This window comes from Octopus sinensis, linkage group LG9, assembly GCF_006345805.1.
Source record: "Octopus sinensis linkage group LG9, ASM634580v1, whole genome shotgun sequence".
In the NCBI taxonomy this organism is placed as follows: Eukaryota; Metazoa; Mollusca; class Cephalopoda; order Octopoda; family Octopodidae; genus Octopus; species Octopus sinensis.
In genome coordinates, this window is record NC_043005.1 from 33,568,814 (window position 1) to 33,593,192 (window position 24,379).

At 35.5% G+C, this 24,379-nt stretch overlaps 1 protein-coding gene and 1 long non-coding RNA gene across 3 annotated transcripts in view; both read right to left on the bottom strand.

Moving 5' to 3' along the window:
* LOC118764822 overlaps window positions 1-4,624 on the bottom strand; it is a 29,097-nt gene extending 24,473 nt beyond the window's left edge. The window contains exon 1 of the long non-coding RNA XR_005000638.1: window positions 4,615-4,624. This is a non-coding gene — a long non-coding RNA (uncharacterized LOC118764822). The remainder of the gene's footprint in view (window positions 1-4,614) is intronic.
* LOC115215550 (DCN1-like protein 3) overlaps window positions 1-24,379 on the bottom strand; it is a 116,353-nt gene that overhangs the window by 44,880 nt on the left and 47,094 nt on the right. The gene's annotated exons all lie outside the window — the stretch shown is intronic.

Genomic DNA, 24,379 nt, shown 5'->3' on the forward strand with positions numbered 1-24,379 from the left:
AATTTTTTAACACTTCATTGAACACAGGTGAAGCATAATAACACAGTTAAAACCTTAGCGTTGCTTGAAGTAGTAGTGCATCTCTTCTTTGTTCCTGACTAAAAATAGATTTATCTTTCATTCAGGTTACCCTTTATTGACATTTGAAATGGATAACCAAAAATTTCATATTCGTGTTATGATGCTTTACTCTTTTTAAAAACAGGAGAAAATGCTGCAAAGACTTGCAAAAACATTTGTGAAGTTTATGGTGATGATGTGGTAGGTGAATCAACTGTTCGAAGGTGGTTTGCAAAATTTAAAGCTGGAGAGTTTAGCATGGAAGATGACAGACACAGTGGAAAACCTTCAAAATTTGATGGAAATGTTTTGAACTCAAATATCACAATCAGAGAACTTGTGGAGGAGTTGGAAGTTTCTAAAAGTATGACTCATGAACACCTAGTAAAGCTAGGATACATTTCTCACTATAATATATGGGTCTCTCACAAACTTTCAGAAAAGAATTGCTTGAAATGATATTCTGTCTGTGATGTGCTTTTGAAATGGAATGAAAGCATGCCTTTTTTGAAACAACTTCTGACTGGAGATAGAATTGTGTACAAAAATGTAGTAAGCAAAAGATCCTGGGGTTTGCATAAGGATCCCCCAAAACAGCAACCAAAGACGATTATCCATGCCAAAAAAGCTATGCTTTGTGTTTGGTGGGGTCATAAAGGCATCATTTACAATGAGCTTCACCCACAAAACCAGACCATTAATTCTGATGTGTGCTGTTGTCAGCTGGTTAATTTGAAGCAAAAAAAAATCAAAGAATTGAGACCAGAGATTGTCTACAGAAAACAAGACAATGCACGATCATGTGTCTTTGGCTACCCGAACAAAAGTACATGAACTTGGCTGGGACCTCTTACCCCATCCACGTTTAATGATGGAGTCAATATGCATCTAGATAACAATTTTTCTTCAAAACCAGTCAAATTTTATGCTGATGGAATATTCAAATTGTCTGATAGATGGGCAAAGATCATTAATAATAATGGAAATTATTTCATTGAATAAAATTTATTGAAAGGTCAATTATTTATATCCCTTTTAGCAATTTATTTTATATGTTTAACTCTTTTGTTGTCATAGTTTCTACTGAAATACACTACCTTTGTCAGAATTAATTTTGAAAATAATGGAAAACGTAATAAAATAACTGTTATCAAGCTGGTCTTTGGAATATAAGTTAGCATGAAATTTTGCCAGAAGTTTTTAATTTAAATCATTTTAAAACAGGGGTGGTCTCGGGTGGTTTGGTATCAAAAGGGTTAATGATGAGACTTCTCAGGAAGTACATCTAGTTAAAAGATAGATTTCCAATGGAAGATATTTATTTTGTTGGAAACAAATAGTTCAATTAATGTCGACAGCAATATATAAAATACATGAATAATGCCTATTATTGAGTGCTCCTATATTAATGAATCTTCTCTTCCAGTAAAGAGCATCAAAACAAACAAAGCTTGATGAAACAGAGTTAATCCTTTAGCGTTCAGATTACTTTGAATTAATTATATATTATCTTGTGTCTTTGATAATTCGATTATGTGATTGTATATATTTTTAGAATAATATTGTAGAGTAAGTGTGAGAAGCTAGATCTGGCCAATTCAAACATAAAATGGGTAGAATATCTGGGCTGGATTTGGCTGGTTTAAATGCTAAAGGGTTAAACAACACCAAGAAACCCAATCAGAGGTAGTGAACTGGAAGAAGTATTTTATCTTTTACTTGTTTCAGTTATCAAACTGCAACCATGCTTGGGCATAAATTGGTGACGATGATGATTTTTGAAGTTCACCAAGTCTTTTCCTTCCTTATTTAAAAAAAAAGTTTCAATGTGTTTGGCATGAGAACTCAACAAAATTATCATATATTAGCACTTGACCTAATAGAAATAACAGCCAAATTTCCTTCAAATCATATTTTACCTATTTTAAAAAAGTAAAGGATACACTAGATAATTATAGTTCTAGATATTCCAGAAAACAGGGAAAAGATATTGGTTGAGATATCTTTGATCATGGGTCATCTGCTGGACTAGGTTTAACAACACCTCTTATCTTTTTTGACTCAAGTCTCCAATCAGATTGTTCCACCCCAAAATGTGTTGATGGCACACTCCAAACCCACATTCTCTCAATTCTGATATGTCCTAGAGATTCAGCTGTACTTTCCACATCCACACCTTCCTCTCTATATGACCAACTTAATGTTACTTTCAGCAAACTCCATCTGTACACAGATCTCAGCCTTCACACCCCAATAAACTACACAAACAATATCCATTTATCAAGAGCAAAGAACTTCAAATGTTTTCCAATCCAGAAAAAACAACCCAGTTACGCCAAACAACTCCAAAGCACAGCTGCCAACACCACATACCAAAAAGACAGACAGCTCTAGATACAAGATCAATCTTCACAAATGCAAAACCTCACAGTCTTTGAGTCTACAGAGACCCTAACTACATCCTCATACAAATGGACTTGCTTACATATCTAACCAACACAAAGCAGCTGCTTCACACATAACTAATCTAAACCACAAACATACACACACACACTCAAGAAAGTGCCACCTGATGGTCTAGGTCAACCATTACTCACTCACCTACTATTTATTAGTTCCTCTTTTAGTTTTATTACAACAGTTTCTGATTTTCTAGGTAAGCAAACTACCCTGTGCTCATAGCTACCCCACCCCATTCTTCTGTCTCTCTTCACTTTCAAAGTCCTGCATCAAAGATTTTGTCTAAACCAGTGGTTCCAAACTTAGGTCCATATGACTCTTGGAAGTCCATACAAGATTTTGCTCTACAATACACAAACTATTACTTTTTTTTAATACAATTCCTTATAATATTTAATTCTAAAAATATGATGAAATTTTTTTAAACATTGAATGGCAATGAGAGTTCACCCAAGTAAAATAAGAATCAAAGGGGTCTATGAGTAAAAACTGGTTGAGAATGTAAACCATTATCCTTAAAATTACATCAGTGGAATGCCCTTCCTGACAAGATATCAGCTTTCAGAAATTTAAACTGAATAACAACAGAATGAATACCACCCAGTCTGAGAGTGATTATAAAAGTCAAGGATTTCATTGCTCTTCCCCATACTAAAATGTATAAAAACAGTAAACCTACAGGCAATTTAATTGTTTACAAAGTTTCTGTGACGACAATGGAGTGTCTGATCATGCTGAGATAGAGACATAAATTTTTTCATTTCAATGTATTCAACAAATTACAAATCAGTACACAGAAACAGGTTATAGAAGTTCTTTAAAAGAAAGAGAATAGAACCGAAAGCAAGCAATATCAAAATCACTCCAGCAGTTATATAATTTATGGTTTATGTATAATATATATTTATTTAACGGGCCCTTCTTTGAGAACAAGGACAAGGTTTGAAGAGACGGAATTAGATTTTTACAAAAATATACAAGGAAAAGTTGTACCACAATGAGTGCAATCAGGAGACAAGTTTATATCAGTTGTTGAATCATGTTTTAGCACCAGTAATTTTCTAAAACTAACCACCAGAGAAAAAAAAAAAAAACAACAGACTTTGTCTTACCTGTCACATTAATTAATGTTTTATTGATTTGAATATTTTGTTATGTTGAAGTCAAATGACTAATTTTCTACCTATTATGAAGTCTTCTCCAAAATTATTTTACTTTTGTTTTGATATAATGCAACATTCACCTAAGGCAGTGATGGTACTGTATTTATTCCAATATTGAGAGAAAAATCAATTAATTTCATATTCCTGCAATCTTCCTCAATTAATACCTACTCTTTTAGCCTGGGGTACTGAAGGATTTGCCTTCCTTTAACCTTACTGAACTTTGGAACATCAAGACTGCAAAAATAGCAATCATTCTGTGAGCTTTTAATTATCTTCATTTTCTAGAAATAGCAAGAAGTACAACTTTTGTCATACCTCTTACTCATTCCTCAAGAATAGATCAACAACTTTCATACATGACATGAGAAACCCAACAGGATTTCAAAGTAGTCTATGGGCTAGCCAGAATTTGGTTATTTTCAAAAATTTCATAATACCAATTTGATTCCACAAGCAACAATATATCTGCTAACAGATGCTTGCATTCTTTTCTTCCCATATTCTCAAAAAGTTCAGACTCACAACTTGAGAAAACCATTTGAAACAAGAAAACATCATTTAGATTATATTAGTGAAGGAGTTTATTTAATAAACACCTAACAACACTATGTAAAACACACACACACATATAAATATATGTAATAACATTTATAATATATTATAAATAATTATATTCACTACAGTAGAAGTAATTTCATAACAAAATAAAAAAATAAACACTGGAATGGTTGATGATAGAAAAAGGTAACAGAATTTTTAGGATCAGTGCCACCCCCATCCAAAAAATAAAACAAGCAGAAACAAATTATGACATACAAATTCTTACAAAATTTGTGTAATCAACTGAGAGGGTGGTACTGAAGACACTATTTCATTTGAATATTAAGACAATATACAGAAGATGTTACCTGTTCTGTGTTGCACTAACATATCTACACAAGATGAACATATTTTATGAAAATTTTTTTTGAAAATCCCTGCTGTAAAAAGTAGTAATTTCTGAGTCAATATTCACCAGAGTCCCTGTTGTATGACACTGAGACATAGTAACAAGTCCTAGTTTTATTCTATGACTAATCTAGAAAACTCAGAGGGAATATTGCAGTTTGTTGATGTTACAATAAATTTATTGAATTTCTGTTTTCCAGTGATGAGCAAACTTAAGCATTTTTGTACAGCAATGTATAAAAATAGGGATGGGGGAAGTAATATAATACAACAGAGGTGGGGGAGGTAATATGAAATATTAACTCAAATGCAATAAACATGTCAAATCATAAGTTTTTAAACACTGGGATGTAAAATTATTTAAAAATAAGCAATCTGAATGAGAATGAATGAATGTATGCATTGGGAGAAAAAATGTTAGTTATTGTGAAGGTGCCATTACCCTATTGCCTAAATTCACTTGCGTTACACTAGTAGCTATTTAAAGTATGGGTCATTTTTTTGCCATATTCTCTATGAATTTATTAATGTCTTTTTTTTTAATACCAAGTTATATATAAATATGATTTAACATTAACCTGGAGGATTACTCTATACTTCCAGGAAATACATGCCTCCAAAAACTTCTCACAAGGAAAGGGCTGGCACTAACGAACTTTCACTAGACTAACTGATGTAAAAACTTGAGAGAGGGGGAGGGGATGGAGATGGGAGGGAAGGAGGGAGAGGGAGAGGGAGAGATGGAGGGTGGGATGGAGAGGTGAGGTGGAGGGATGGGATAGAGAGGTGGGATGGAGGGGGAGAAAGTGAGTGAGTGAGAGAGAGAGAGAGAGAAATTAGAACATTGTAGGTGGCTGAACTGTCCCCCTTCCGCATTATCACAATATAAAAGCAAATAGTTTTTTAAAAGAAAAAACAAAAAATGAAAACAGGCTATAAGTAAAAATATTAACAATCTGAGTGAACTTGACAACATGGTAAAAACATAACTGACTCCAAACCTGTCAACAAGAGGAGAGATTAAAATTTGATTGACGTATATTTAATAGATAAAACAGGGAGACAGATTTAGATACAATACACTCAAGAAGAAACACAGAAAGACCTTTTGCAATGAAGAATGCATTGAGGCAGATTTTTAAAGGCCAGATGCTGTTCCTGTTGCTAACTGGCACCTGTTTCAAGTTAAAGAAATATTTCTCCTTGGCTGGACGGGAGATTGCAATGAACAACACTATTTGTAAGACAAGACTCATTTACAAGTACTGCATATTAAGACTAACAGACACAAACAAACAGGTACACGTACACACACACACACTACAGGCTTCTCTGAATCAGATTCACTCACAAAGCTTTAATCAGTCTAACTCTAAAATATAAGACATTTATTCAAGGTACCACAGTAGGGATGAACCCAAAACCATGTGATTAGGGAATACATTTTTTAACCACAGACATATGAATTTCACATAGAAAGTTTATATATACCATTGTTTTGAATAGGTTCGAACACTAATAAAGATTTTGCGAAGATTTAGGTTACTTTTTTTAAAACCCCATGGCACAATTAGATCACCCCTGTATTGCAGTGAAATGTTTTGAGATCTACAGCTATCTTTATCAATGCTACACTTTTGGCTTGTCTTGAAGATTTATCTTGGGCTTTATGCTGGTACAAGGCTCATCATAAACAGTTGCAGAAAAAAAAAAAAAAGGACATGGACAGGATTTGACATTGTAGGGAAGAAGGAATGGGTGTTGTGTTTATCACAGTGTTGAGACATAATGAAACTCTACAGAGTATGGTGAAGGTGACAGCAAATAGACTTGATGTGTAAGGGTAAGTATGTAGGGGTCAAAATCAAATGTTGCAACACACTAGAATTGAGAGAGAGAGAGAGAGAGAGAGAGAGAGAGAGAGAGAGAGAGAGAGAGAGAGAGAGAATTCCATGAATACATGCTTCCCAAAAGTGAGAGACAGAGTTCATATATAGACAATTTTGCTAGGAAACCAGCCAAAATCTCCTTCAAACCATACCCCAACTGTCTTAAATGATAAAAAAAAAAGGACATATATGACAATGTAGTCTGTAATATACAAAGAAATTATATGGTCATGGTTGGCTTGTCTGATTATAAGAGTGTGCTAACATGTTGACCTGGAGTGAAACAACCTCAGATTATAGAAAGAGCAAGTTGGGCAAAAAGCAAGATACCCTGATTGCAATTGTACAACTAAAATTGATGGCAGTTAACAGAGTTATTACAGATCGTTAGGCTAGTTTTTGTGATTGTTCTAAGGAATTACCAAAGGCTTGGTTTGTTACATTACTTAGTAACAATTGTTATGAAAATGACCTCTCCATTTGGAAGTCAATTACTGCAAATAAATTTAAACACACACACACATAGAAAATTCTCATTTCAAATAGCAACCAAGGAAATTCTGAACTAAAAGAGTCAAAAGTAACTTGTATGAAGTGAAAGTGGAAATGGAGAGAGACAGAAAAAAGCAAACACATTGAACAAAGACAGTTTATCTCAAAAGATGAAATTTTGTATGTTCAAGGTCAATGTGAAACTGCCCAGTAGAGAAAGTCGAAAGATTCTTATGTTACCCAAAGGAACAAAAGCCAGCAAGAGCAAACTATTCTGAGTTTAGTAGGAAACAGCATATGTAGCTAATTTACACAGTAGCTATGTAGAAAAGGTATGTATATAGACATAGTATGTACATAAATAAGGCAGTATATAGACATGTCTAATAGAATGAAATTATGTTTGAACATTAACTAATCAAGGTAGAAAACTTCACACCATGTGTAGCTCCCATAAAACTTGTCATAATTGAATCCAAACATACAATGGTTGTAGCCATGAGTTGAAATGAAGTTAAGTGTTGAGCTCTGTTGTTTTAATAGAAAATTTGATAGCAACTCCTTTAGATCAACTGACTGATTAATAATAATGAAGAAACCTAAACAATATAATTACAAACCTTAACAGTATGCAAATGTTTAAATTTATAGCAAAATATTTTAAAAAGTGGAAAAATATTCATAGAAAAAAAGAATAACCAGTAAATATTTTCCAGTAGCAGGACTTGTGTTTGTGAAGTCCATAAAATGTGTACCAATAAATAAATTGGAGTCAATTCAATTATCAATACCTTCTTCCTTGTGTGAAATCAAACTCAGTCAATAGTTACCAATAACAACTTGAGAATGTTAACAGAAATAAACTTTTAACTTTACAAAGCTATAATGGCAGTGAAGTGGGAGATGTAATTTTGTGAAAGACAATCTCCAGAAATAATGTAAAACACCAAAATAATAAACACGTCAGTCTCAGTTAATTTTACCACAACAAATTCTCTTTCTGACTTGTGAGAAAAATACACAAGCAAGAAGGCTGAATTAATAATACTAAACTATTTCACTTAATATCAATATGAAACTAAACATAATATATGAACAGCATTAACAGGGTGGTGGTGGTGGTGGGGTGGGGGATAAAGATCGTCTGGTTTACAGAAAGAGAGAGTGGGAGTTACATTCAGTGAAATGAAAAAGTCAATAAGAAATGAAGAAAACAGCTGTGACAACAGACACCAACTTTTGAATCCATTCATAATACACAAGTGTACAGTAAGTTATTCTTATCTTGCGCTTTCACAATACATTTTTCGGTGAGGTGTTAGCAAGATCTTTGAGACTGTCAGCGCAGTTAATAAACAAGATTTTAAATGGTTTTTAGAATGTTTTCAACAAGGAGTGCCTGTTAACCTAAGTACAGTAAACAAAGACAGCATGGCCCAACATGTAATACAAATTTTAACCATATGGGAAGGAAAAACATTTGCAGACACTTCAAATCAGACACACAGTATACCACATATACATACACAGCGTACAAAATAAGAACATTTAAGCAAGCAAGAGCTGGTGGATTTTATTACAAATGTATAATTTATTTTGAAAAATTGAAAGTTATAAAAATTTTCTAGAGAAATATAAAACCTCAAGAAATCCAGACAATGAGATGTTTCAGTAAGATTTCTTTTAACTCATAGAAAACAAATATGTACTCATATCATATATCATATCGCATTCCTCCTGTATCTAAGGAAGTGCACCTGATAGAAAAACAAGGAAAAGAAAAACCACTGAAACAGACTTACTTAAGCAATAAGCCTTGCGGTGTATGTCAAAGCTATGATGCTATTAATGGTAGTTGATAGAGTGTAAGGTTTCTTATTCTTCACTTGTACAACAGACACTGGCAGTAGATAGTTATTTACAAGCCATTTAATATAATCACACATAACATAGTGCTGCTACTGCTACTACTACTACTACTACTACTACTACTACTACTACTACTACTACTACTACTACTACCACCACTACTACTACTACTGGCAGAAGCAACAAGAGAAACAGTAACCTCAGATATAAACAGAAAAAAAGTAAAGGAAAAAAACATTATTGATATTTACAGTTATTGAAAACTGAAATACTAATCACTCCTCAAGGGAACAAACATTTTTGAAAATAATTTTTAATTTATTTTAATTTTTCATTTATTTGATTCATTTATTTTCAGTTAAAAAATTTTTTTTGAAACTAAGCTCTGGTGTGTATGTTGCCCATCAGATATAGCTGAACAATAAGCTTTTAAATCTATACATATAAATTTGACATGGGCGATTCTTTCTTGTCTTGGCATTCACAGTCAAATGGCTGGGTGGAATTGCGCGAAAAATTACACAGATGTGTAGAATGATCCGGTGGTGATGCTGGGCTTTGTATTTTTTAATAGTTCCATGGTTACCAAGATAATCTACTATAATAATACTCTTGTGTTTATGAATGAGAAGAGAAGGGGTGATAGATGAATAAGGAAGAAAGGGCTGATGTCATACTTGGTAGTGGGATGATGAAAATTGTACGCTGAAAAAGTAAATCAAACAGCGTTTCAACTGTGTGAATATATGTGTGTGTATGTAAAAGGTGGGGTATGTGAGTGTGTGTATGTGTGTTTGTGTGTGTGTGTATGCGAGTGCAATGGAAGTGGGATGGTTCATCTTTGCTTAGTATTTGGGTTTATTTTTTGATTTGGTTGAATCTTAGTTGTTTTTTTTTTTGTGTTGGTCAGTTACTTTTAGCATTTTGACAGAAAAAAGTCAATCTAAAATTGTTTTAAACGTAAATGTGACCAAACAACTCAAATGCTTACACAGAGCAGGTTTTACAGCCACATCATCCAAACCGACCGGGTGAAACCAGGCTTAGCTCCTAGTTTATATATAAACTTGCAAGGTCATGCACCTAAAGACAATATCTATAATACCAAAAGGTTTTCCCCCCAAATACAAGATACCTTTGATACTATTTTATGTAGTAGTAGTAGTCGTCCTTTCTACTATAGGTACAAGGCCTGAAATTTGACAGAGCAGGGTTAGTTGATTACACTAACCCCAATGCACAACTGGTACTAATTTCATCAACCCTGAAAGGATGAAAGGCAAAGTTGACTTCAGTGGAATTTGAACTCAGAACAAAGCCAGAAGAGATGTAGTGAAAATTATTAATTGGGAGTTATACAGAAAATACGGTCTTGAAAGAGCAAGCCAGTGGTATGAGTACAAATCAGAAGGCATGGTAGAAAATGACCCCGCCAAAATTTTATGGTATTTTATGGTACAAAGTGACCATAAAACTGAACACTCCAAACCAAAGAGTATGGGTGATTAACAAAGTCAACAAACAGTATTTGATTCTAGATGTGGCTTATCCAGTTGTCAATAAGGTTGTGACAAAGAATTGAAGAGTGAGAGTCATGAACTACTAGTATGGGAGATAAAACTTTTGTGGGCAAGGGAAAAGGTTGAGGCAGTCCCAGTTGTCAGGGCACTTGGTACTGTGAGCACCTGAACCGAAAACTTTTTTTTTTTTTTAAATCAGGGACAACATCAGAGTGGGGCACTCACAAAAATGAAGTGTATTTGGAACTGCTAGAATACTTGGAAAAGGGCTAGACAATTGAAGGTGCCACCTCAGTCCACTGATTGTAGACAATTGACATCTGTATTATACCACCAGTGACAAGTGGAATAATAATAATAAAAATCCCTTCTATTGTAGGCACAAGGCCAGTAGTTTTGTGGAAGGGAGTAAGTCGATTACATCAACCCCAGTACTCAACTGGTACCTATTTTATCAACCCCAATGGAATTTGGACTCAGAATGTGAAGATGGACAAAATACCACTATGCATTTCACCCAATGTACTAACGATTCTTCCGGCTCACTGCCTTAATAATAATAATAATAATAATAATAATAATAATTCTCTAAGTATTCACTGGTAACAGGTCTTTCTAGCTGGTTCTCCATCTTTTATCTTTAGTTTTCTTTGTTTCAGTCATTGGACTGCGGCCATTCTGGGAACCACCGGGAAGGGATTTTGTTGAACACATATTGGCCCCAGTACTTATTTTTAAAGTCAAGTTATTCTATTGGTCTCTTTTACTGAAGTACTAAGTTATGGGGATGTAAACAAACCAAGAGATTGTCAAACAGTGGGGAGGGATAAACAGAGGAAGAAAGACACATGCAAACATACTTACATACATATATATATATACAACAGGCTTTCACAGTTTCTGTCAACCAAATTCGTTCACAAGCAATTGAATGATCCACCCAAAATGAGCTTCTTAAACACACAGGAATGCCTGTATTTACAATGGTTATTTTATGAATGGCAGAAATGAAAATGAAAGAGCAAAACTAATCTGCTACATTTCAAGCTTCAATAGAATACCTGTTATCACTGGCACTGCAGTGATTGGGATAAAACAAGAGAAAAAGGTATTAACTGACGTGAGCAATAATCCTTATGTAGATGATGAAAGTAATAACAGAAGCAGCAACAACAAAAACAGCAGCATAACAGACCAGATATATTGGTGTTTCAGAAGAGGGAATGGACTTGTTACATAACTGATGTGGCACGTCCATTTGATACAAGAATAAAAGAAAAAGAAATCAACAAGGTAGATACATACCAGGACCTGAAGACAGAGATAAGCACATAACAGGGTTGCAGAAAAAGTAAAGTCATACCAAATGTCACTGGAGCCTTAAAAATGATGAGGAAGAGGCTCAAGGAGTGAACAGAAAAGATTGTCTTGCAGAAGCTCGCAGAATACATGCAACTAGCCTGCTTGTTAGGAATGGCGAAGATCATTCAAAAGTTCTTGGTGGCTGAGGTCACAGGTGGTTACTTGTTATTCAAGAGTAACTCTCCCTAATTCATACAGGTGAGATACAATAACAACAACAATCCTTTCTATGATAGGTACAAAGCCTGAAATGACGTGGGAGAGGAATCTAGCTCATTACATCAACCCTTGTGAATAACTGGTATTTTATCGACCCCAATGGAATTTGAACTCAAAATATAAAGACAAACAAATTGCAGCAAAGCATTTTATCTGGTGTGCTAACACTTTTGTCAGCTTGCCACCTTAATAATAATAATGGTTTCAAATTTTGGCACAAGACCAGCAATTCTAGAGGAGGGAGCAAGTTGATTACATTGACCCCAGTCAAGTACTAGTACTTATTTTATCGACTCTGAAAGGATGAAAAGCCAAGTTGAACTTGGTGGAACTTGAACTCAGAACATACAGGCAAATGAAATGTCATTAAGCATTTTGCCTGCTGTGCTAACAATTCTGCCATTTTGAATCCTTTCTATTGGCACAAGGTCTAAAGTTTTGCAGTTTAGTAGCACATAATGTGGAGATCAAATTAAGCAAGATAAGGGAGGAATTCAGTTTTGGAAGAGACACAGTTTATTTAGTTATAATTTCTTAGACTAAGATTCTAAATTTTTCTGAAGATTTAATATATTGTAGTTAACCTATCAGCTACATTAGACAGCCACCATTGTCATTTCTACTCCTTGTTTAGATTTTGACTTCTTCAGTTTTCTTGTCACAGAAGCTGCCTAGTACTGCTGCTCAAGTGTGCAAAAAGTTGTTCTGTACCTCTCAAACTCAAAAGAATAACTGCTGTAGAGAAGTAAAACTGCCAGCTGTTGGCCAGAAATTACCAATTTATGTTATTGATCGTTATAATAAGAAGACTGTTTTCATAAAAATGAAACATGACCATCACAGATCAGTTATTTTGATACTGTCTTCCACTAGTCATTGGTCAGAGCAGAATTTTCCATTAAATAAAAAGGATCCAATGAACCATGTTCAAGTCGTTTATATTAATAGCAAAATGGAGTTTTGCTGCTTTTGCTGCTGGCAAGATTTCAGTATTTGTTAGCCAGTATCAGTTGGCAATGCTCCACTTCCTTCACTGGTCAAACAGAATCACCAATGTTCATCTATGAGACCAACTGGACAAACTACTTTAAGCTCCACTTCAAAACAGCAAGAATATTAGCATGTTGTGATGTTTCTAATATGATTTCAATTTTAAATTTTTGTCTCATAGCAGCAGCAGTGGATTATTTTCATTTTTGCACCATTACATGCTGCTATACTTTCTTCACTTTAAAAATTTCTAAATTAAATCTGTGGTTGCAATCTTTATTGTGCCATTTCTCCATTGTAAACCTGACTGGAAGTCAATGCAGATGTAACTACAAGGAGAAGTCAAAAGTTATTCCCGCTACGGCTATAACATACCTTTATTATTGTCACACTGCCTTCTGCACGTGTGTGCTTATAGTTGGTAGTATTGTGGTCATGTGATTGAAGTTTGAGCCTGATCACACCATTTTTGTTTCTGGCTTTACAGTGTAAGCATGGCCACTCCACTAGCAATGTGCACCAAAGAACAAAGAGCAGTGATCCAATTTCTCAGGTTGGAAGGTGTGTCAGGTGCTGAAATTCATTGGAGGCTTTTGGCACAATACGGGGACAATGAACTACCATATAGAAATGTGTATGAGTGGATTGAGAAGTTTAAAAGTGGCCAGACAAACATGATGCATGAAGAGGGAGCAGGGCGCCCATCAACCTCCACCACTGACAAAAAGATTCAGCAAGCTTGAGAGATAGAACCATTACCATCTCTTGGATCACTGGCTCATTGTTCTTCTTTGGTGCACATAGCTAGTAGAGTGACCATGCTTACACTGTAACGCCAGAAAGAAAAATAGTGCAATCAGGCTCAAACTTCAATCACACGGCCACCATAGTACCAACTATACGCACGTATATGCAAAAGGCAGTATAACAATAATAAAGATATGTTATGGCAAAAGTATGGATAATTTTTGACTTCCCCTCGTACTACACAATTTTAATGTCATTATCTTTGCAGTGGGTTTACTTTGGGTGAGACACCTGGGATGTTGTGGTGTTATTACAGAACAGGGTTCTGAAATTAAGTGGACCAAGTGTTTGATTGAGAAGATATAAGCTATCTGGTTAATATATCATCAAAACAGTATACAGGAGTAATGATCTACAATTGTTCAAGGAAATAGTGCTCAATATGCAAATTGCAAGCATTTGCAGTGTGTGGGAATCCTTTTATGCCTGCCTTCCATGATGGCAGGAGTTGGATGCTTTGTCAATATACAAGTCAGAAGACCATGTCTTGCTTTTGGAGTACTCTGTTAAATGTGATATTTATTTATTTATATTGTTTTGAGTTACTCATGCATTATCTAGTAGCTTCAAGATTTTGATGATATGATTGTTTATATTTTAGAATGGCACTATAGGATTGGTGTCAGAGGCCTGATCTTGCCATTTTGAACATAAAACAGGTAGAATATTTTGGCCAGATTTGGACAGTTTAAATGCTGAAGGGTTAAGTATTTCAATTTCCGCACGGTTTCTGAAGTTGCATGCCCTTCCTAACATTATATACATACATACATATATATATATATATATATATATATATAAAATCTGTTTTTACATCTAAATCTACTCAAAAGACTGAGGCTAAAGCAGAAGATGCTTACCCAGACAAAACTATGTAGTAGGGAAGCATGCATGTTGCATGGGTGGGTGGATGAATAATATTATCAAGTGGTAATAATAAAGTGTGAAGTACTTGTTCTATGCTACAGAATATTATGGGTAATCTATTCAACACAGCCAATAATGCTTCACTGAATGTGAAGGTCACTGTTTAAGAAGTTTAAGGAGAGTCAATAAAATTATGGAAATTGGTAACAGATATATATATATATATATAATGCCACACATAACAATAATACAAAAAATAAGTTGTTCTAAGTAATAAACTGTTGCTGAATTCAGAATACAAGACTCAATACTGCTTTACAGGAAAAAGAAGTTGAAATCAATGATTCTCAATATCACAGTTCATCAATAATAATTGATATCATAAAAGATTTGTATCCTCCTCAAGTGTTAGATAAAAGATGAAAAAATCTAAAAGGATTGGCAGTGTCCTTTTCATTAGAGAAATAAAGATATTTTTTTTTCATTGATGTTTTCCTAGTCTCTCTCCCTACCTCTCTCTGGATGTCTGTGAGTCTATAAACTTCCAGAATTAGAATGAAAAAAAATAACTATAGTATTCTTGTAACATTTTTTCTTCAATGAACAAGCCTTTCTACAGTATAAATATTTTAGCAAGAAGTCACTTGTGTAAGTTTTAAAATAGAGTATAAACAGCATAATTTATTCTTTATAAAGAACAAACAATAACTATATTGTATTTGTTGATGAAGAGAAGAAATTCAACAGGTTTTTTTAACAGGGAAATGAAGTCATAAACGAGAAAGCTATAATTAAACTTTGTAATTAAAAATTAGTTCTAAGTTTAGAAAACTTTAATATAGGTGAGTTTCTGTGAAAGCTTAATCCTTGACTAACTGTTCTGTTTCCATCCTCATTGGTTTAAATGTAGCTACATTCAAATTTGGAAAGGAAGGCTTCAGTTATAAGAGAGCAGCTGAGTTGGAGATAGCAAATGGCAAATAAGCATTAAAGAAATGGCCTTGTTTGATGTAATTGGTAACTCTCTATCATGTAAGTCAGTACAAAACAATATAGTAAAAAAAAAGCATGAAATAAGGAACCATGATTTTATGTATACTAAGTGCACTATCAAGACTCAAAGAATGAAAGGGAAGCTTTTGCTTTCTGAGACTAAACCTTTTTCACTGAAGTCTTCACATTTCATATTGATGGTACTGGATTTCCATTAAAAAAAGATAAGTAGCAGCTGTCATGGTAAACTTAAGGCATCATACTAAGATGTGAACATGTAGACATCTTGATGTACAGATGTCATTTGTAAAGGACCAATATCTGTATGATGAGTAGATTTGTATAGTATGTGTGTTCTTATACAGTGTATGTATATGTAGAGTATGAGAGTTTGTATAGAATATGTGTGTGTATGTGTGTGTGAATGTGTATTCAAGAAGACCTATTTGCCACAGCAGAATTGATACCGACGCTGATGTCACATAGAAAGTATTTGTGCTGTTGCCACATAGAAAGCACTGGTGTTGGTGCCACATTAAAAGCACTGGTGCCACATAAAAGCACTCCTAACACTCTGTAAAGGAGTTGGCATTAGGAAGGGCATCCAGCCATAGAAACTATACTAGAACAGACAATGGAGCCTGGTGTGGCCTCTAGCCTTACCAGCTCCAGTCAAACCATCCAACCCATGCCAGCATGGAAAATGGACATTAAATGATGGTGGTGTATGTATATGTGTATACATGTATAGTATATGTGTATACATATCGTGTTCAGTTGGTGTTTAGGGCCCCATACTACATGCAACAGCAAGTTTGTGTTGGTTCACAGTTGTAGCTACCTAAATATTTGAAGATAGGGAATTACGAAACAAGTTAGGTTGACTGAACAAATAAGAAAGAAAGACACAAATTGAGTGAGAAGTGGAGAAGATCAGGTATAGAATTAACAGCACATGAGTCACCTGAACTGGAGATCTTTATAATCAGTAAGGTGTGGGAGTGGAGTGGAGGAGACTGCAAGAATATAAACGGATATCAGTTGAATAACTGAAAATAAAGGATTAATAAAGTGAAGTAAGTGGTTTAACAGCTCCAACTTCAGATGAGTCAACAGTATAAAATTGGAGAGTTCAAAATTTGGTAACAGCAGTTTCAATTCAATGAGAAAAAAAAAAAGAAACTTAAACAAAACAAAAGAGAAAAAAATGAAAGAAAAATTCTAAGTATCCATACAAATTATTCATTAACAAAATTCTACTCTCAATATTATTATTATTATTATTATTATTCCCTGAGAATATATGCTTGAAATTGCAAGGAATAAACCAGACATCAAATAATGTTTTCCGCAGACAAAACTCCATTGATTCTAGCATCTAATGTTTCCATAGCTGCATTAATGCTATGGAATGTAAAGTAATGACTCAGCAGACAAGAGGACAGAGTTCCATTATAGAAGTGAAGTATGCTTCCATATAACAACAACTAGTTGGCCTGCCTGGCTGCTTGCAAACTGGATGGATACCAGCATAATGCTGCTAACCCATGGCAACAGTGAGGTTGTCAAAGTGATTTCAGAATCTAGAGCCTATCAAAACATTCATCATCATCATGGCTACAATAGTACTTTGTCATTGATATCTAATATTAATATAAGCAGGATTTTAAAATTATCAAAATAAGACTAACAATATAAAAATCTTGTTTATTTTCGATAATTAAAATTTGAAAACTATTAATTTTCCTAACTATATTTTACATCTAAAATCATTTAACCATATGTTTGGAATCCTACGATAATTTAGAAGGAAATGAAAGTAGTGACATTCATTTCTTTTCTGAAGCTGCATAAATAAAATGAAATAATTCCATTATCATCATCATTTAATGTCCGTTTTCCACGTTGGCATGAGTGGAATGGTTTGTCAAGATCCAACAAGTGAGAGGACTGCATCAAGTTTGTGTCAGCTTTAGCATGGTTTCTGCTGATGGATGTCCTTCCAAACAGTGTGTCACTGGGTGCTTTGTGTGTGTGTGTGTGTGTGTGAGACCAGCACCAGTGAGGTTGCCATGAAATTTACTAAGCAAGAAAAAAAAGCTCTCTTAGCTGAGCGGAGTGTATTTGAGAGAGGTAGGGAGGTGGCATTCTGCCAAGTGTATGATAGAGAGACAAACACAGGTGTCTTTCTAAAGAGATGATACATGGCTGTGAGCTCTACAATAGATATTCCATACAAGTTGATGAGGAGAATGAAAAGTAGTGTCATCTCTCTTCAGTTCTTTTGAGTAGGTATAATGTAAAGCTATTGTTATTTAGAGAATTAACCATCAATGGAACTAACCCTAGAGGGATGAAAAGCAAATCAGGTGAAGTGCAAAGTATGTGAATAAAACTTACAGTGGTATTTAACTTATTGTCTGCCATGTCTACCAACTGCTTCAGATGAAATTTATCAATAACTTAGAATAGTAGAGTATTTGACCCTTATCAAATTGAAATTAAATCTTTTTGATACCATCATACTTGAGAACTCCCCTGGATCTGAGACCAACATCTCATTCTAAAGTGATCTAATTTAAAACCTTCCATCAAAATTACATGTTAATTTGTTCCAAACACCAACTTAATGATAATGTTTATTTTACTAAATTTTTCATTATCTTCAAAATTAACTGAAACAATGTATTTCAACAGTAATGTGGTAACAAAATTTATTATCAGGCCATGCTTTTTTTTTTTTTTGGTTGCTAAAGACACATTCCTGGAAGGACTGTGTCTTTAAACTGGAAAAAAGACACCACAAAATACATCTTTACTAATATAACTCAGTATTTCTATTATTTCATTCACCATTCCCACTAACATAACTTGGTGTACTACTGTTTCATTTACCATTTCCACTAATGGTGATAATCAATATTAAAAGAAAATCGAAGAGCTCAATACACAAAAATTAAATCACTAAGAAATATTTTCAATTTATTTTTTTCAAATCTGAGTTTAATCTTCATTTAAGAAAACAATTTTTTAAAATAATGTTGAAATAATGAAAGGTGGGATATTGAGAACATAATCTGAAGTTAAAGGTATTTAATTGAAAACACCACAGGAAATTAACTTCCCCAGGCCTTCTTGCAATGAAACTATTTTATTTCATTGTTCCTGTCTTCTAATGATTAGAAGAACTCAGTAAGCATTGCTTTAATAATAACACATCAAGAGTAACAGATGGAGAATGGAGCAGCAACAAGAGAAGGAAGATTTTGATATGTGAGGAACAGGTCAGACATACTATGTTAAATAGAGAATGGGCCATTCCACAGTATTTTGTTCACACAAAAATCAAAATTAAAGTTTATTTATTTGAAAAAAAATTTCTTATTAATTTTTTGCATAAAAGTCATAGTTTGTGTAAAAATGAAAAATGATTGTCGGTCTACTGTTGCTTATGCATAAATTATCATAATTTTTATAATTTCTAATTTAAAAAAATTTTTTTGCTAGACAGAAATAATAAAAAACTGGTTAAAAGTACTGGGACATGGACTCCTCAAGGAAACAAATATTCAGTAACACTGAAAACCTAAATCTGCTTCAGAGAAACAGTAGTGTTTACTTGTCCAATAAATGCTTTTTCTCTCCGCAACACTTTAAGGTCTTGTTAGTTCTCACACAAATAGCTATTTCAGAATTTGCATTTCAGAACCTCTGTTTTTAGGCTACTGCTATTCAATAATGTTTTCAAAATGGCCAGATGTTTTTTTGTTCTGTCCAAAGTACATAAGTATTTTTTTGTTGTGGAGGGGAAGTCTGTTGCAGAAAAAGTGTGAAGTCCTACTGTAAACAGCCTGTAATCTTGAGGAGATACATTGTGTAGAAAGAGAATGTCCAAAATGTGGAGCTACTGAGCCAGTAGATGAAGTGTTTGCTGATGCTAATGAAGATTCCATTATCCAATCACAATAGGCAAGCCACAACGAACACCAAGCATGGACATGAACCACATAGAATTTCCTTGTGTCTGTGGACGGAAGTTCTTGACTATGCGAGGTATGAAGATTCACAGAACAAAAATGAATACTCATATGTGCGAACAGCAGCGCTCTGCTTCGGCGGATAAGACGTAGGAAGACCAAGGCCAGGAAGAAAACCACAGTGCCACAGACATCTACGCTCTCACTTCAGATGAGGAGTTAGTACAGGCCCTCAATGCCAAGCACAAGAAGCTAAGCCTACTACTGGCTAATGCCAAAGATCAACGGGAGGAGCTAGACAAACAACTTGTCACAGAACTTGAAGCCTTGATAAGGAAAAGTACTCTGGAACACAAACTAGCCACATATGGAGATGTAGTGTACACAACCTGCAGAGACATCCTTGGTGGTAAAAAAGCCAAAAGAGAAGAAGCCACTTCAGAAATCCAGACGACAGGACATGATGGAGTACATTAGGATTCAGAGGAATAACCTCCAGAAACAACTAAAGATTGCCTCTGATACTGAGCGGCATGGCCTGCATGAATTCTGGCAAGACTTGAAAACCAAACATAGCGCCCTTAGTAAAGCGGAAACTGTGAAGAAAAAGGGTAAGTGAAAAAAAACGCATAACTGCTGCTTCTAATTCACTACGGCGCTATTTGAGCAGCCAAAGTCTGGAACACTGACTGTTGATAAAGATGTGCTTGAACAGCATCTCAAAGAAACATACTCACAGCCCCAGAAAGACACCCTACTTAACATCCCAGGCCTAGTTGAACCTAGCAGACCAACAACAGCATTCAACGACAAGCCACCCACGTTGAAGGAGATGAGGAAGGTGGTTGAGAAAGCCAGAACCAAGTCCGTGCTGGGGCCAAACAGAATATCGTACCTTCTGTACATGAAATGCCCAAAGGCAGGAAGTGGAAGACGATGGAAGCTGTAGAGGTAGCTAAGGAGAGCCTAAGGATGAGAAAGATCATTAGGCACACTCAGACCAACAGACAAGGCCTAGGATCCCCTAAAATGGAATGGTGGTCCAAGACCAAAGGAAAAGCAAAGAGAGACTTGGTGATCCAAGAGATCAGGGAAGAGGCATACAAAGGAAGGCTCCAGAAGGCATTGCAATAAAGTCAGCAGGGACAATGGACAACATGGGAAAGTGCTCTTCAAAGAAGCCTGAGCTGGAAAGATCTGTGGCACATGGCTCCACTCAAGATCAGCTTCATTCTCAGATCAGTGTATGACCTCCAACCCTTAAATGCCAAATTAGTAAAATGGGGAAAATCTGAGGATCCCTACTGTCCACTCTGCAACAGAAGACAGACAGTGGAGTACATTCTCAGCTCTTGCAAAGCAGCCCTCACCCAAAGGAGATACACTTGGAGGCACAACCTAGTGCTGAAAGAGCTTGCTGAAGCGGTCAAATTCAATACGACCAAGAGCAAAGGATGATGCACAGAACCTGAGGCATGGTTCCATGCGGCAGGAGGCAAGAAAACTTGGCCAACTACAAGCATCCTATGCAGATCCTGCAGACAAGGCCTGCTGTATGAAGCAGGTGATAGGGAGTGCGCTGCAGATCTCCCAAAGTGGAACAACTACCCAGAAGTCATCAAGAAGACTGGCTCAAGATCCAACATAGTGCTCCACTCCCAGAATGCCAAGGAGATCCTCCTGATCGAACTCACTGTGCCTTATGAAACCAGGAGTGAAGATGCCCATGTCTATAAGACAGAAAAGTACGCTGACTTAGCCAGAGACCTGAGGGACGCTGGATTCAAAACCAAAGTCTCCGCAGTCGAGGTTGGTGTCAGGGGATTTGTAGGCTCATCTGCCTACAACCTCATGAAACAGCTGTCCATCTCTGGAAGAAGCAGAACTAGAACCTTGAGGGCAATGGGAGAAGTGGCAGAGAAGGCCTCAAGTTGGATCTGGTTGAGGAGGAACAAAGGCCAACTTCGTCCCAATTCAAGTGAGTGCCAGATTGGTGTAGTCATGTAGGCCTGCACCTCTGGAGCCAGTGATCCTGGTTTGAATCCCGCTGGGACCATGAGAAAAAAGAACCCTCACACCTGAGTCATCCGAGTGCTCGCGAGTGCACCCAGCTGGAAATGGGTATTTAGCCCTTCTCAGGGCCACAGCACACGTCACAGCAGTGCTAGAAACCAGAGAAACAAATCCCACCTAAGGCATACTAAAACGGACAGCAGGTAGACATCCAGGAGTCATGACTCGGATGTGGCCTGACCCCACAAGAGCGTCAGGAGTTAAGGGCTGAAGGGTGTTTCTCCTCTGAGGACCACCTGCTGTTATGCTCTCCCTGAGTTTCTTTCCACTCAGTGGGTGACTGGCAAAGATGAGTGAGTGAGAAAGCTGTTGCAAGAATGCACAATTGCTGAGGCAAAAGAAGCTCTTGTGGAGCAACAACAGCCATTCAGCAAACATATTTACAACATTAAGCGGCAGTTTGCAGAACTCAAGTTCCAGAAAGAAAACCTGAAAACAAGTGAAGTAATCATTCAACAAAATTTTCCAGAAAGTTTTCAACTGAAACACCAGAAAGAAGAGATGGCAGCTCACTGGTCCAGCGACATGGTCATTCTCTTCACTGCCATGGCTTACTTTGCGCAGTTGTAAATTAAAGCATATTGTTGATACACTTGCAATATAAATGTTTAATTTATAACAAGTTATTGAAGTGGGCACATTTTCCCCTCCACAACTATATACTCTCCTACAAGGTGCCATCCCACTCAAAAAACCTGAAAGAAAGGGATTTCTTTCTGTTATCATTTTGACAAACATTAAATATCATAATTCAGTACTCAATCAGTTTTTGTATATTTCTTCAAGATTCAAAGGATATTAAAAGTGAAATTAAAACTTTAGGAAAAGGAAATTTTCTGTCTCCTCTGCAACGGCACATATTTTGTGTTCTGCAGCATCAGAAGACGGTAATATAAAAAAAGTCATACAGTGGCACAGGTGACTTTGTAAAAACTAGAAGCTTCACTGCCCAAATGTAATTAGTGCTTAGTAAAAAATTAACAATAACCACGGTTGAAAATATTGGTGACCCAGGGAAGGAACAGTGATTTATGGCTTAAAATATGTACAACTTGTTTTTAAAATGATAGAAAAATCACTGAAGGAAGTTTGATGACTGTAGTAAGCAGACTGAGCAATAAGACATTTCACTGGCTCTGAAAACACGAGAAGGCCAGTAGGCTAAAGTAAAAATATAGGAATCTGAAATGCAATGCAAAACTTTAAAAAATTCTTGTACAGTGGAAATTCTTTTCTTTTCCCTCTCTTTGAAGGTTGGGTCCAAATCAATTACTTCTTGATTTGAATTATCTTAATTTTGATTTTAATATCCAAAATGAAATTGAATAAGTGAAGATGAAAAAAAAAAAATACTGATTTCTTTTACCGACTATAAGGGCTGAGAAGTACGAGGGCAATACAAAGATAAAATACAAGCCTAAACAAAATTTGATTTGTATTGAGTTGAAAAAAATCAGCAAATAAAAAAAACAAATTTAAAAAATGTTACTCATCAAGATGTGTGTGGAGACTATATAGAGTAATTCTGAGGTAAACTACACACATGACTGAATTATTCTACCACATCCAAAACATCAGAAGTTCCCTCTCCCAATTTCTTTATTCCTACTTAGAAAAGCATACTAAGAGTAAACCCATTCAGTCTCATGAGACTTGCTACTCTCACCCACCTTTTCTTAAATTATATTAAAAAGTAGTGCCCCTCTCTCTCTATCTATCTATTTGCACCTTTTTTTTTTCAAGTGGTACTTGAAGAAGTTGATGAGGGCTTGACCAGAGAAAAAAATACCAAGTTTCAAACCTTTCAAATGAATCTATTCCACCACTTCTTTCATCATAGCAACCAGATAGAGGAAGATTAGCTGCACTTCCCTGTGAAAGGAAGATGGCATGGTCAACTATGGACTTAACTGATAGCTAAATCTATTGTGTGTAACAGTAACTTTGTGACTAGCCCACCAGTCTCTGAATGGTAGCATGCAAAGCAGCTTTGCATCTTGATTCAGCTGTTGGCATTTCTATATCTGTAGATCTTATCTCTCACTGAGAATGACTACCTGTAGCAATGCTATACCAAGGGCTTTTGGAAGTTAATCTATAACCTCCAACTTGAAAGACCTCCAAAAGAGATAGCTCAAACTGTTCTTGTCAAAGTTCAGAGCCATTCTCAGGTCACTGTTGCTCATACTCTCCATAGAAAGTATAACTTATTTTCCTGCTAACAGCATCCCCAGTTGGTAAAGTGCTGTAAGTCTTTGTAACATTTAAAATGCCAACCACCCAACCCTGGTCTAATGCCAAAAGGTACCCAGACCAGTTCACCTGTTTCTTAATCACTGTTGTAGTTAGCATTGCTAAAGTCAAAATATTTCAGCAGGAGCATGAGCCTCAGTGTGAATCTTTCACATCATCATCAACAGCATACTGAAACACAAATTGGGTGTTGATAGTAGATACATTCTTTGTAGCAGAACTTGACCCTTCCATAAGTGACAGATGACAACAACAACAACACAGACAAAATAATAAATAAATAAATAAAAATAACACAAACAGAACTACAAAACATATTAAAGAAATGGAGAGAAAAACTACTCCATGATCAATACCTTACATGGCTTGACAGAGAAGATGTGAGCCTAAGTAAAGACTAACAATAGCTGGGAACAATGTTTAGGGTGGGACGA